The sequence below is a fragment of the Gavia stellata genome, chromosome 9 (genome assembly GCF_030936135.1).
Source record: "Gavia stellata isolate bGavSte3 chromosome 9, bGavSte3.hap2, whole genome shotgun sequence".
Taxonomy (NCBI): domain Eukaryota; kingdom Metazoa; phylum Chordata; class Aves; order Gaviiformes; family Gaviidae; genus Gavia; species Gavia stellata.
Window position 1 is genome coordinate 1,461,235 of NC_082602.1, and position 14,038 is coordinate 1,475,272.

Consider the following 14,038-nt stretch of genomic DNA (forward strand, 5'->3'; position numbering starts at 1 on the left):
GGCAGCAGCAGGGCTGGTGGCCCCAGTTCACAGTTTGTTTTCTCACTCTCTTATAGACTTTCCAGCCTAAAAAGAAGAGATGTCTGCTGCTAAAAGCCTACCGCGTTAACTCTGACCAATGTAAAAGTAGCTAAATAAGAGGAACAGGAAATAACTACCCAAGGTTTGCCAGCCGCCAGCCAAACTCTAACCCGCTCGAATAATTTTCGAGCCCAATTTACTAAAAACTGTGATCTGAAGTTAAACATAGCAAGATGCAAATAACACAGGGCAAGAGCTGACTTGGGCTGGATCCTTGCTTTGGTTTGCAGGCCTTGGAATAACTCTCCCTGTTTATTTGGTGCTGGGAAGTGCGGAGGGACTTCTGGGGTTTGCGGATGCTCAGCACCTCCCAGGAATTGCTCCACATTTCGCAGTATCAGGCCCTTGATAGTAGGTTACCAGTTCTGCAGGGCGCACACAGTATACTTAGGGATGTGTTGAAATGAGAGACTGCAGATGAACAGATTTCACCCGGGATCCTTTCATTAAAGCCTGGACAGACACGCACGCAAACTGAATCCCCTTGACTGTGGAGCACGAGACAGCTGTTTCCAAACCCTGTTATTGGGGATCCCAGCGTGGAAACACTTGGCCACCACACTGAAACGGCATCACCGTTTCCGCTCAGGCCGGATGTTCCTCAGTCATGGCTGGTAACGTGAAGCACCCAAAAACCCACCCTGTGTTGACTCCTTGCCCTTTGCTAGGTGAGGTTGGAGGTGCAAAGAGGAGCTACAGGAGACCTGGGCTTCCCGTAATGAAATGGTTGGGGTTTTGACCATGAAATGCTCTGGATTTAGGCTCATTGCATTTTTGTCTTCCCAAATACGAAGAGTACAAGCTCCCTTTCAGCTGCACTACTACCTGGCACAGTTAATTGTTGTTCAAGAGTGACCGTGCATGCTCAGTTCAGTTTGGGACCTGTGGAGGTGGGGAAAGGGCGGCCATGTCCAGGGCAGGGCTTGGGGTATCTGGCCCTGCCCAAGGACCTGTGCTGTTCATGCACTTTCCAAATTAGGGATCAGGGAGAAAGGGTTTTTAAAGATCATATAGAAGAAGAGGGTGCTAGTAGGTCATGGGCATCCCAAGTGTCCTTGGGCAGTTAACTCTACGGCTTTTACCAAACTCCCATCTCAAAATGCTGAGTTCACCAGTATTGAACGGTGAAAGTGAGATGTTGCCTCAGGTACAGAAAAATCCCGGACCTGCTGAAACACAAATTGAATTTCTTGGGCCAAGAAAGTGCTAAACCTTCAGAGCAGCCCAAAGTTCCCATTATTTATAGTTAGGAACTTAAATGTCACCCCGCAAGCACTGAAAGCCTCGTTCTCCACAAGACGCCCAGTTTTGCTGGACCACAGTGGTGTCCCTAGAAGGTGACACCAGTCACCACCACCACCAGTCTGATTTCCTCCATACAAGACAAATCTAACCAGTCAAATCAGGCTCTCACGAACACGTGGCGCTTCCAAAATCAAAAGGGTTTGGACCAAATAATTTTCTTTCAGCTGTAACAGGGCAAGCCAGCAACTTGCTGGTTAGGAATATATTTATAAATGCTGGAAGTGATTCAGCAGGAGGACTGCGACTGCCAGCAGCTGCCGGGATGCAGCGCTGGGACGTTCAGGGCTCCACAGCATCTTGTGAAAGGCAAACAGTTTGTTCATTAGACCCTTTTATTTGCATGTTTGTTTATTACGAAAAAGTCTTGCGGGTGTGTTTTATTTGGCCTGAGACATCACCACCCTCTTATATTTCAGGTGGTGGCTTTTTTTCAGACCACTCCAGGACTTTTACAGTGACCCGACAGTCAGCAAAATATATTTGGTTGGGTTGTTGTTGTTTTTCTTTTTTTTGTTCTCAGCCATAAATATCCTCTGTACACGGCTCGTGATATCTTGAAGCGATCGGTGTGCTCAAGTGAATTTGGTTGGCATTTTTAAAGTCATGCTCCAGATTCTTGCTTCAATTTGACTCCAAACAGATAGTGGTGATAAGCTGAGATCTTCTCTTGAGCTGCACAGCCAAATGCTGTATGAGCTGTCAAACTTATTTATAAATTTGTCACCAATTTATAAAATGGTGACAAAATCAGCACAGCAGAAACTGTTTGGAAACGGTGGGGTGTGGCAGAGTGGGTGATGTGGCTGGCCGAAGGGTGCTGGTGGATGCTGCGGGTGCTGAGCGCTGCTGGAGAGGTCAGAAAGTGATGGACAATATCATGGAAGGGAACAAAAAAAGGCAATCCAGGGCTATTAAATGCCCAAATTTGCGTTGCAGCTGCTGCGATTTGTTTCTTCCCAGTGTGGTCAGTAATATAAGTTGTATGCACCTGGAAATATGCTGTACAGAACACGAAAAAAAATGCACCCAACCTGACTGCTCTAATGTAGGCATACACCAGTGACCTGCAAAAAATAAAGGTTATATTAGAGTAAATGAAACAGTAGCTTGGCAGCCGAGGAGTAACCCCTTCGAGTGTCGGATCAAGTGGATCAGAACGGTGCCGGGTGCTGTGTATATAAATAAAGAAGTGATGCTGTTAATAGTAAACAGCTCCGCTGCTCTTTTAAAAGACATATTTCTTTGACACATGCAGAAAGTTAAAGTTACAACCCTGTGAAATTTCAGTTTGCTCCCTCATCTGTTTATCATTTACTCTTTGGATGCTTGTGCTAAGAATTTAGGCTTTCAGAATGATGTTTATGGTAGGTGGTCCCTTCAAAGCTGGTTTCTTTCACTGAACCGTTTTGATTTGCTGCACGAGACTCATGCAAACTTTAACTGTATCCAACGCCGTGATGAACCAGTGCAAGAAGAACTACTGTTGCACTATTTCCCTTTGCAATACAGTTGGATGCTTTGAAGTGTAATTTTTCAATGAATTTTGGGGCCAGAGGACTTGTTTGGGTTTTTTTCCCCCCTTCCTTCATTCCCAAGTGAAAAAGTAAATGTTTATAGGCATGATGGTACTCTATATATATCAACATATAATCTAAATCTATGTCATTGTTTTTATACACATACATGCACACACATTAACGTAACGACAACTGCCCTTTGTGGTTAACCCAGGCATAAAATAAACATACTTTCTGCTTTAGAAAATTATTTTTTCAAAAAAGATTCACAATTACTATGGCAAGGACACGGGATATCAACACAAAAACTGAAATGCTTTCCCTCTGTGTGTTCGCTTAAAGAAAGTAGCGTCACATTCTCTTTAATAAATGGCGGGAGCCCTTTCCACCAGGAAAGCATAAAAGAAAAACAGGCTGCAAACCAAGAATTTAATCTTTCTCTATAAAGATTAATATCATAAATCAACACAGCCATCGGGGCACGTAACAGGTCTCCTGTTCCACGTGGGGCGGACGCTGTACTTGAAGTGTAGCTGAGCGCAAGTTGAGCGTACACTTGCTGTGGAAGCGATGCGCACAAAAAATCAGCCAAAAAAGGTTTAAAAAATTAGTAAATCAGCCTGAGGATCCTTTTCCCTAATAGTAAAAGAAAAAGAAAGTGGGTTTGTTTGGATTAATGTTACACTGGTCTTTAGACAATAAACACTCCCTCACAAGTAAAATAGCCCCCGGACACATGCAGGGACGGCTGCATTTGTTTAGCTTTTGCTAAATTCTAAAAATCAGTGAGACTTCAGGCAGCAAATGCTCAAACCGAGGCTAACAAAAATCGCAAGATAGTTGCCGGTGCCCTCAACTCAGCTCTTATCCTTATCCTTATCACAAGGGCTATTGCAACCTGTGCTTGACTCAGGTGCAGGGACGGTATCGACCTGCCTGCACAGAGCTGGAAAACCCAGTGGGACAAAACAGGTGGAGGAGGGCGAGGACCGAATCGCCGGGAAAGCCGGGCAGCAATTGCGCAAGGAGAAAACCCGGTGTAAAAAGAACAAAAAAAAAGAACTTTGGGTTTCTCTTGAGATGCATCGCTCCCAAAGCAATAACGCATCCCTGAAGAGCAGCATCAGCTCTTGAAATAAGTGACAAGGGATATTATAGGCGAAATATCAATTTTTTAATATTGATCTTTCAAATGACTTTTATATTGATTTTTAAAATTATTTTTTATATTGATTTTTTTCCCTGTCTTTGCTTAAAGAACACAACCAAGCAGCCCGTTTCCGTTGGGCGGGCGCACTCCCCGCAGCACCGCGCTGCCGGTGCGACATCCTCATCTGGGCGGCAGCTCCTCGCGGCAGCCCCGCGCCGCCCGACTCGCCGGCCTTGAAAGGCGCTGGCGGGAGAGCTCCGACTTCCTCCGAAAGCCTTTGTGCGCTCCAGCGAGCCCATAAATCAGCCCGCTCACGCTGCGCGACCTTCTGACATGACCAGCAGACAGGAAGATGGGGAGTGCGAACGACAGCGCCGCTCAGCAGGTGACCGCCGACGATCGAGCTGTAATTTAAGCGCCCGATAAAAAAAAACCCGACATGTCAAGACGTTGCACGTGGAAAAGGAGACACTGACCTTTGCAGCATCCTTGCCGGGGAGGTAAGAAAGCATGGGGGATTATTATTTTTTTATTATAAAGGCTTTAATTTGACGTTAAGACCCTATACCCTGCTCCCGGCAGTGTGAGACCAGATGTAATTCCTGTTGGTTTTCTTGCCCTCCAGCTGGCAGCGGATGGGGAATTCATTGAGAGTGACACCCAAAGATTTGCAAAGCTGAGGGCAACGTTGGGGTTGTGTTGCTACTCCAAATATTTGGAATTTTACCTCTTTTCCTTTTAAAACCGTATTGCTTTCACCCCCTGGTGCAGCCCCCTCCACCTCTCCTCCCGGGCACCTGGGTTCGCGGGCTTTTTCTCAGCGGTTTTGGGCTGGAAGGAAGGCAGAGGAAGAAGACGAAATTAATAAATTCTTCCTTAAAGAACCATTACTTATGGAGAAACTGCTCTACATCCTGCAGCATCCCGGTGGGATTGCCTTCAGCTGAACCACATGCCGAAATTACAGTGTTGAAATTGTTCAGAAAAGCAATAGAAAAACAAACCTCAGTTTCTCTCGGTGGCTCCGTTTACACTTTGGCTCTACTTCCACTGGGCAACCATGGGTAAAAAGAAAAACCTTTTTTTTTTTTTTTAAATGGGAAAAAGTCTTGTATTTAAAACTGGTTTTGCCCTACCCATGGACAGACAGTCACTGCAGGTAGCTCAGGTTCCCTGGGTGAATGCACATGTATACACGCTCGGCTCCTATTTCCAGCAAAACCCCTGCGGGAGGATTCATTTTACCTGTTGGAAATTGCTTATTGAGGCGAGGCATCCACCTCTGAGTTTTCCCAGTAAATCCATGTCCGGGCAGCAGTGGTTCAGCCCATACCATGGGCAGCATCCTTGTCCCGAATGGAGCAGGACCTGAGCAGCGTGGGACTTCCCTTGCCCTGGATTTGGGGAACATGCACCTTCGGGGGGGGTGGATGTCCCCCTTAGCCAGGTCCCGGTGGCGCTTGCGGACGTCAATGGCACAGAGGCTTGTCCCCACGCTGGTGCCCGTTGCTTACCTTTCCTCTCGGATGTTAATGGGATAACGTTAGCCAAGCGCTTTGAAGATGAAGAAGAAAGACTAGGCAAACACGGGCAGATAAACAGAGCACTTCATCTTCTGAGTGGCGCTGGGCGAAGAGGGCTTCCAATTATTTTTCCCAGTGTCTCCACGTACTGGAGAAGACACAGGTCACAGCTGAGCTCTCCTTCCCCCCCAACCCAAAACATACCATTTGATCTGACCCTGCAGGATGCTGCCGTGAAGCACACACTGATGCATCGCCCGAGCTGCCAGTTAATTCAACAGCCATTAACCTAAGTAAAACTATAACCTGCTGAGTAAACATTTCCCTATTGTTTCTAGAGATTACTGTGCTGGGAAGTCATTAATAACCTGGAAATACATTCAATTTATCTTTGTTTATTAGTGGCTTTTGTCAGACGCGAGGCTCGTCCTCCCGCTATTGAAGTATCACACTATGACATTAGCCCCAACTACAGCCTCTGTAAAGTCAACAATCTGATATGGCCATTAATCTCCCACTTCAAAAGGGGAGGCAGGAGATTGAGTAGGAAGATCTCACATCTGCTCTTCCACTTGCAGATTGCCATGGCCTGACTTCAGATAATGGCTCGGTCTAGCATACTCCTCGCCTTCTAGACCCTGCCAGGATCCCCAGATTTTCACTTCCAGCCAAAGGGGACCAGCAGATACGACCCAGGACCTGCAGGAGACCTGTACCCTGAGGAACAGGCGCTGGAGATGTTCCACATACCCCACGTCACCTCAAACGACTACATTTAGGTGACCAAATCCCATCCCTAGTCTCTAAGCGTAAATCTGCATGGGTGCTCCCATGGATACATCCAGCTCATTTTTGAGCCAAAGCCAACGCACCTTGCCCCAAATTCCAGTTGTGGTGCAACCCACCAGGGCCCACCACTGTGTCTGGGGCTTCAGAGGAAGCTATGGCTCACCACAGACCTCCCAGGAGCTGCGGGCAAGGGAAGACCTCTGCGGTGAAGGTCCATCACTGCAAAGGCTAATGATAAGCATCGCCTCCTCTAACTTAGTACGGAGCCATTCTAGCTACCGTTTTGAACAAAACAGAGTTAGAAAATCTACTGGACTTGCCGTAGGAACAGTTTGGCATGTTGGAAATGGGTCGATGAAGTATTTAACTCCCTTATTATTCTGGAAGGGATGACTTCTTAAAACCCTGTTAAAATAATATATTCTTTACTAATAGCATTTTTTTTCACGTGCTTTCACTACTGCTAATGCTGTCACACATCCGGGACACGAGTTATTGGAACGAATGGAGCAGGAGAAGCCCATGTGTAAAGTATCCTCTGTGGTTAAAGAGGTGGCACATTCAAGCCATCACAGCCAAACCAAACCTAGCATCGCTTTTTTCTGGGCGGTGTTTGTTAAACGTGCTACAAGCATTTGCTTTCTAAATAATTTCTGTCCTACCCAAGGAATTGGCTCATAGTGTAAACCACAGATGATAAAGCTTTGCCCTCCGTGTACAGAAACCACCCTTCACTTGTCCTGGGAAAGTCACTGGCAGCAATTTCATGGGTAGGAGGAGTTATTTAATAGCATAAAAGAGAAACTTGATTAAAAATGAAAACTTCATGAAACTTCATGTAAATCCTGGTTTCACCAGGATATTATATTTCTTACTTACCTTTGTGGGTAAAAAGGAAGATGCCAACTCTCTTCTCTGAAAGTATGACAGGTATGACCGACAGGAACACTTCTTTTCTCTTTTCTTTTCATTTCAAAGAGAGAATTTTTTTATTTTATGCTACCCAGCCCTCCAGGAGCTGTGATGGGGGGCTGGGTGGGTGGGGGGTAGAGCTCTCCTCCTCCCTCAACTCCTGCTCATGCCCTTGCCCAGCTGGCTGGATGCTCTCCTGATGTTGGAGATTAGGTCCAAACCCCTCCAGGCAAGGAGGAACTTCAATGTGCATCTCCCACCTCCTAAACGGATGCTTTAATCACTGAGATGTTGCATAAGGGAGAGGGAGGAGGGTGCCTTTGGGAAGAAAGAACCTTTTTTTGTTTCTTGAAAAAAAGGTATTAGGGCAAAACCCAGGAGCAGTTTCAAGACCTCCAGAGTGATGAACCCTGCCTGAAAAGACATACTGATTTCTTTGAGCATTGACTACACTTGTCTTTTCACCATTTTCTATTAGTTGGCTTACATGAGTCTTCATCTACTCCTCTCCAGATGCCCCTGTTTTGGATCCGGTTGCCTCTTGAAGTGGCTGGTTGAGGCAGATCCAAGTCCCCCAACACTTTCATCATAATATAATTTTTCTGTTTGTTTGTTTGTTTTAAACATTCTGAGGCTTTTTTAATGACGGGCACCTCTATATAAAACACATTACATACTGTGCATGACTTAAACACTGAAAGCTGCAGCTTGGCTAATGCCAGTATTTGGTTTTACCACACACTTTACACTTACGCTAAAAATGTTGCATATAAGGTAGTACTTATCCATAGCTATTGCCCATGCAGATGCATGGTGCTCCATAACATGTCAAAGGAGAAATTAAAATACAATTTTGATGAAAAATAACTTATCTTCTTTTGTAAGACACTCTGCGTGTGTGCATTGCATGTTTCAGACCTGTCCACGGAGGACACTATTTTCACAGCACTTGTTCTGGGCTTGGTCTGTCGTGCAGGACAACACCCGTCAACGGCTTTTCAGGGCATTTTCAGGACAGACCAAGCAATATCCTTTCTGTCACGTTGGATAATATAATTTAGTATCAAGTATCCTTTAAAATTATGGTTGCACACAACGCAATATATTTGTACTCATAAGCCTTGGGAGGATTTTACCACTTTTATTATAAACTCATGTGGGCAATGAAAAAGAATAAAATTGCTCTATGTCATCCTGTAAGAGAAAACGTTTCCTCTCCCAGCCCCCTCCTAGATTATTTCTTTGGGGAAACGACCACGGACAGGCACCCAGACCTTCACGCCAGTGTAATTTAACCATTTGCTCTGTAACTCGGGGAAGACGTGCTCAAACCGAGAGGGCTCGGTGCCTAAACCCGGCAGAAAGAAAGGAAAGCAAAATCTTTGATCTCGGTGAGGTGCTAATTTGTAAGATTTGGGGGTTGTTAGGGCCTTAGGAAGCGAGGGCCAGCACATACACCAGGGTGCTTATCTGGCAGGGGCTTAATGACGCATTACTATCTCCACACTCAGCCATTTACCCAAGCGTTTGAAGACAAGCCTACGTGTCAATAAAAGCATTAGAGCGGACACCTTGAGCCCATCAGGTTTATCTGGCCGCTGCTGACAGGAACAGTAGGTGACACCGAGGCAGGCAGGAAACTTCAAAGTTTCCCGGGCTGAAGTCTTGCACCGAAGACAAACAACCTTTGCTGTTGGGGCCGGGACAAACAGCCGGGTGGGGAGGGCAGCTGGGAGATGAAAGAAAGACTCATCCCCTCGGCGCGTTGGCGGCCGCACTGTCCGAGCTGGCCTTCATGTGATGGGGGGGCTTGTTTTAATGGAAACTTTCATCTTGGCCCTCCTGTTTTAAAAAGAGGAACGAGAGGATTTGAAGCGGATGAAGACCAGAGAAGTCACCTGCTGCTTGGGCAAACACAACACCCAAGCGGAGGGACGGTCACTTTATGTTGTTGTTGGGGGATAAAATGCAGCATTTATTTTCCGAAGGATGGGATGCTCTGTGCAGCAAAGCCATGGAGAGGGAACAAGGGAAAGGAAAAGAAAAATATGAGAAGTAGAGACAATTTGCCCAACACTTCTCTCTATTTCGAATCTCAGTTGCTCCAATAGATGCTATTGCCTCTCCTACAAACCTCACCCCTCCTACCCCTGCACACCTCTGCAGTTACAACCACCAGTACTAAATCTTGCAACCAGTTTGAAAAATGCCACTGAACTTAAAAACTGTATGATAGATTTCAAATTTTTCATTTTTAAACAAATAAGATATTTGTTTAAAAGGTAGTGAGGTATCATTTTCATGGTGAGGTAAAATGCTAATCCCTGAGGCCAGGATTAATGTTTGAATTAACACCTTATGGTTTGTCTCCCTGATGCGATTTTAACTAGTCGGCATTTAAATGAAAAAAGATTACATGAAAATCCTTTAAAAATAAGTATAACCTATATTTCACCTTTATCTGTATTGTACGCTATTGAGGACAAATACACAAGGACCAACAGAGTTGCCCTTGGTTGCACATTTTAAATCTCTGAACAGTATCAGTCTGAATAAATCTCTCGATAACATCCCCAGATACGGCGCTACCTTTAAGAAGTCACTGTTAAAGATCTGACATCTAAATTTATTTGCTCATGAGAATACAGAGCCATGCATTTAACCAGTACGCTTGCAACCCAAAGATTTCTCCAGCTAAACCACAAGTTTTTTCTCTTCAGTGCAAGCCGTTAACAGCCCACACCATTCGATTGCGACACGCTGGGAGTGGGAGAAGCAACATGATGAATGTCACACTTTCCAAAGGTGTCGGATAAGGTGTGGTGAAGGCTGCAGAGCTGGTGGCAGGTACTGGTGGCTCCTGAAGCCACCTCAATGCCAAGTTGGGTTGGAAGGAGCACCTCTGCCCTCTTCTGGGACAGCCACAGCCTGACTTGACCTCCACAAGAATTTAAAGCCCCTTGGATATACAACATCCCTCGTGATGGTTTGCGGAGGACAGCAGCTATGAAGATGCGTTCATTAGAGCTTGCAACTCCTGCACAAAAATCTGTGCATTTAAATCTCACCCGGGCTCTAGGACTCAGCGCCTTTATCGGGGGCCCCGGGGTGAACGCAGAGAAGGGGCGCATTGCAATTTGGAAGTCCCTCTAAAGCCAGCGCATCCTTCCCTTTGGCGATCGGCGGACGCAAAACTCATCCACGCTTCAGCGAGCGTCTCGATCTCGCTCACTTGTGGTCCAGGCTTGCTTCTTTTTTTTTTGGCTGCCTTTAATTTGTGGCCATTCACTAACCACTAGTTGCAGACCTGCTGGGCTCAGCCCCCTTTACAGAAGCTGTTCTCTGCAACCACAACCATTTTAGAAAAATCAGGATGTGATGGAATATTTACTCTTTGATTGTTTAACAACATCTGAGAATTCGAGCAATTCCCTTAAGACCCCGAGGAATGTGGAGCCAGAGGAGGAAAATCCGTGCCAGAACCAACTCCTTTTCATTTCTTTGGACTGTGGAAACTGGAGCCGAAGAAAAGCTGGGATAACGAAGTGCACGGTGGTTTTAATTAGCTGCAAGGCATTGCATTTCTGGAATGTGGGGGCTGATTGTATTTGTTTAATGATGAATAAATATGGAACGGTGTGGGTGGGTGCATAAGATAATACATAACGCTATAACGCATAGGGAACATAAGGAATGTCGCTGCAATATCACAGCGTGGTCTCATCGTGGATGGAGCAGCACAGCTATGCTCTTCCCAAGGGAAAACCCTTTGCAGAGGATTTGGGGTAGGCTTTTTGGGTTTGTTCAAATGTGCCAGGGAAGGAGCTTTTTTTGGGAGAGAGTATTGCCCATTGCTATGCGCTTGCAGAAGAGACGCGCACAGGGCTGGATGTCACGGCTGGAGCATTAAGCAAGTGGTTTGCCTGGTGAGATGCTGCGCAAAGCTCCTGGGATGCCACGTGGTGTTGAGACCCTCTGGGTTTTCCCCTTTCCCACCGTTACAGCACGTAGCTGGGAGTGCCCCTCTTCCAGGGCTGAAGCAGAAGTATTCACTGGCTTATTTACAGAAGCAGAGGACCATCAGCATGGGACAACCAGCCTTCGCGGTCAAAAGCCATCAAGCAAAAAAAATTGGTCGAGGGAACACCCACCCACCATACTCCAAGCCCTTCCTGCTGGTCAGTGCAAGTCTTTTAGTACAAAAGACCAAAACTCATGAAAATTTGATGGCATTTTGATGCCAAAATTAGCATGGGCAGGACAGAGTCGTTGGGCTAAGCCGAGAGCCCGTGTTTTGCTGTCACTACAGAGGAGGGCAAAACCCCAAGCAACCAAACTAAGACGCAAAGGATGGGAAAAACTGGTCTCTGCAGACAGCGGGAAACATCTGGGATTAATACATTGCGCGCACACATACGTTTACATATATATACGGTGTAATAAACAATAATAAAATCTTCTTTGGACCGTATTGGGGGATGTCACAAGCCACACACACCAAGGGACAAGCTTTAATGATGATCTGCCAACTCACTCTCCCTCTTGTGTCAAGCATGGGTTGGGAACAGGTTGCATTCCTTGTCCCTGGACCCATTGCAGGAGACCAGCAGAAAGATCGCATAATTGCTTTGTTTACTGAAGTTTTACAGCTGTGATTATGCCCTACTGTATTTCTAGGTTATATTGGTAACGGTAGCTGCTTTCTGTATGATTGCACTCGGTTTAATACGCAGCTTGGTTAAGAGGCGAATACACCTGAGATGATTGAACCCTGCACCCAGGGATTTCAGCAGGAGCAGCGACGGGCACTTTGCAGGTCGCGCTGTCCTCTCTGCCCCATTGCTCTTGCCTTGATAGGCCTGCCTGAATCATCTGGAAACCCATCGGACACATCAGTAGGGAGGTATGATTTTGCATGCCTCGCTTGCGAGCCACCTCCGAAGTATTCCTAGTACAATAATTACAACCCTGAAGTATACAGCCATGAGAGCGAGTCAGGAAAATATGCTGGAGAATGTGTTGTGTTGAAACTGAAATGCAAAAGCACTTTGAACTGTAATAAAAAGTCTTTCAGACACAAAGGCACGCCAGATTTAAGGCAGGTTTCTAAAGCTTGGTAACTGATGTGATATTCATTTACTCTTCATAGGACACAGCTATAGTTTGCATAAAATGTATTAGACCTAAAATTTTGACCTCTCTTTTCCCATCCCAGCCTGTTTTATCCCAAAACCCATGGCAAAGCCCATCTCCAGCAGCGCGTTCAGGCAGAGAAATTGCCACTCCTGTGAACAGGAATGGTACACACTCCCTGCTAGTGCTTGCTGCTGTCATCAGCGCATAAGATTGCAGGCTGGAACACTAGACAGGCTCTGTAAACTGCAAACCACCACCGTGCCTCAGCCTTGCAATGAGGTAACCCCGCAGATTTTGGTCATCGTAGCAGCTCGAGGAGGTCAGAGCAGCTGAAGGTCCAATCTTGCTTGAAGAAGAAACAACTGGCCTAGTACCTTCAGCATCGTTTCCCTCTCTGCCCATACCACTTTTAAATTATATAAAGAAATTCCCAGCTTGCAGCCCCTGCCGCGGTGAGCTGGTCCTTTATTATCCTTTTCCTTTCTGGCGCACCAGCCAAGAAGGAGACAGAGTCGAGTCCACCGTTATCGGCCTCTCTGGAAACTCGAGCATCTGGTGTTGCATCTTGTGGCATCCTTTCAAAAGACCGGCCAGGCAGCTGCCGAGCACATGTACAAAGGGAAAGCGCTGCCTGTTAGTTAAAGCGACGCTATAATAAGAGCATTCACTCTCTGCAGCACCGTCGTTGCTGGGGGTGGCTTCCTGGCCCCTCCGAGCTCTGCGATTTCAGTGCCATCCAAAGCAGCTCCCACACCAACGGTGAACGTCAGGCTGAGTACAGGGGAGATCATATTCTTCCCCTTACAGAGCAATGGTTTAGAAAGTCACTGAAAGACGGAGATGCTCAGATTTGTGGGTTGTGCTCCGAAGTGTTCAAGCAGCACATGTTGCATTGCCAGCCCACAGGGCTCCAGTTTTGGGTAGAACAGCCAGAGGGGTACGGCAGAGCTTCGGTTTGGCACTGCCTTTATAAAAAAGGATACCTTAGAAGCGCATGAATTGCACTAATATCCAGGGAAAACAGTTATTTGGAGGGTGCGGGCAATGCCTGGCAGAGCAAGTCCACGTAGGAGCATGCTGGGAAGCACGGCACCACGGGCATTGCCTCCTGCCAGCTGCCGAAGGACCATTCCCATTCCCATTCCCATTCCCCTCACTGGGCACAGCATTAAATGCTGGCAAATGGCCCCAAAACATCAGGATTGAGCCGTTGTAGCAGAGGTGCCACCCTGAGCCTCCTAGGAAATAATTTAACAGCTTCTAACATTAGGCTGCACGTTGGGAGATTTGGGCCAGTGAAGCCCCCGTTTGCCAGGTGGGCGCGATAGCTTCATTTACTCACCCCTGCATTTTCTCCTTATGGCTTGGGGCGTTTTTTTTGCCATGTGAATACCCAGTTCTGGTCGCAGAGAAAGGCCGAGGTCTTCCTGGAGATGAAATCACGACGCTGCGTAAAAACGATCTCCTATCACTACTGCGGGGCGCTGATTCAGGGCAAGAGGGGGAGATCATCCCCGTCTCCCGAAACAGGCCAGAGCATCAGAGGTCCGTTACGTCCTTCACCCGCTCCCTCCCACACCTCTGGCCGGGGCCGAGATGACCATGTGCTTACAGCATCGTCACCC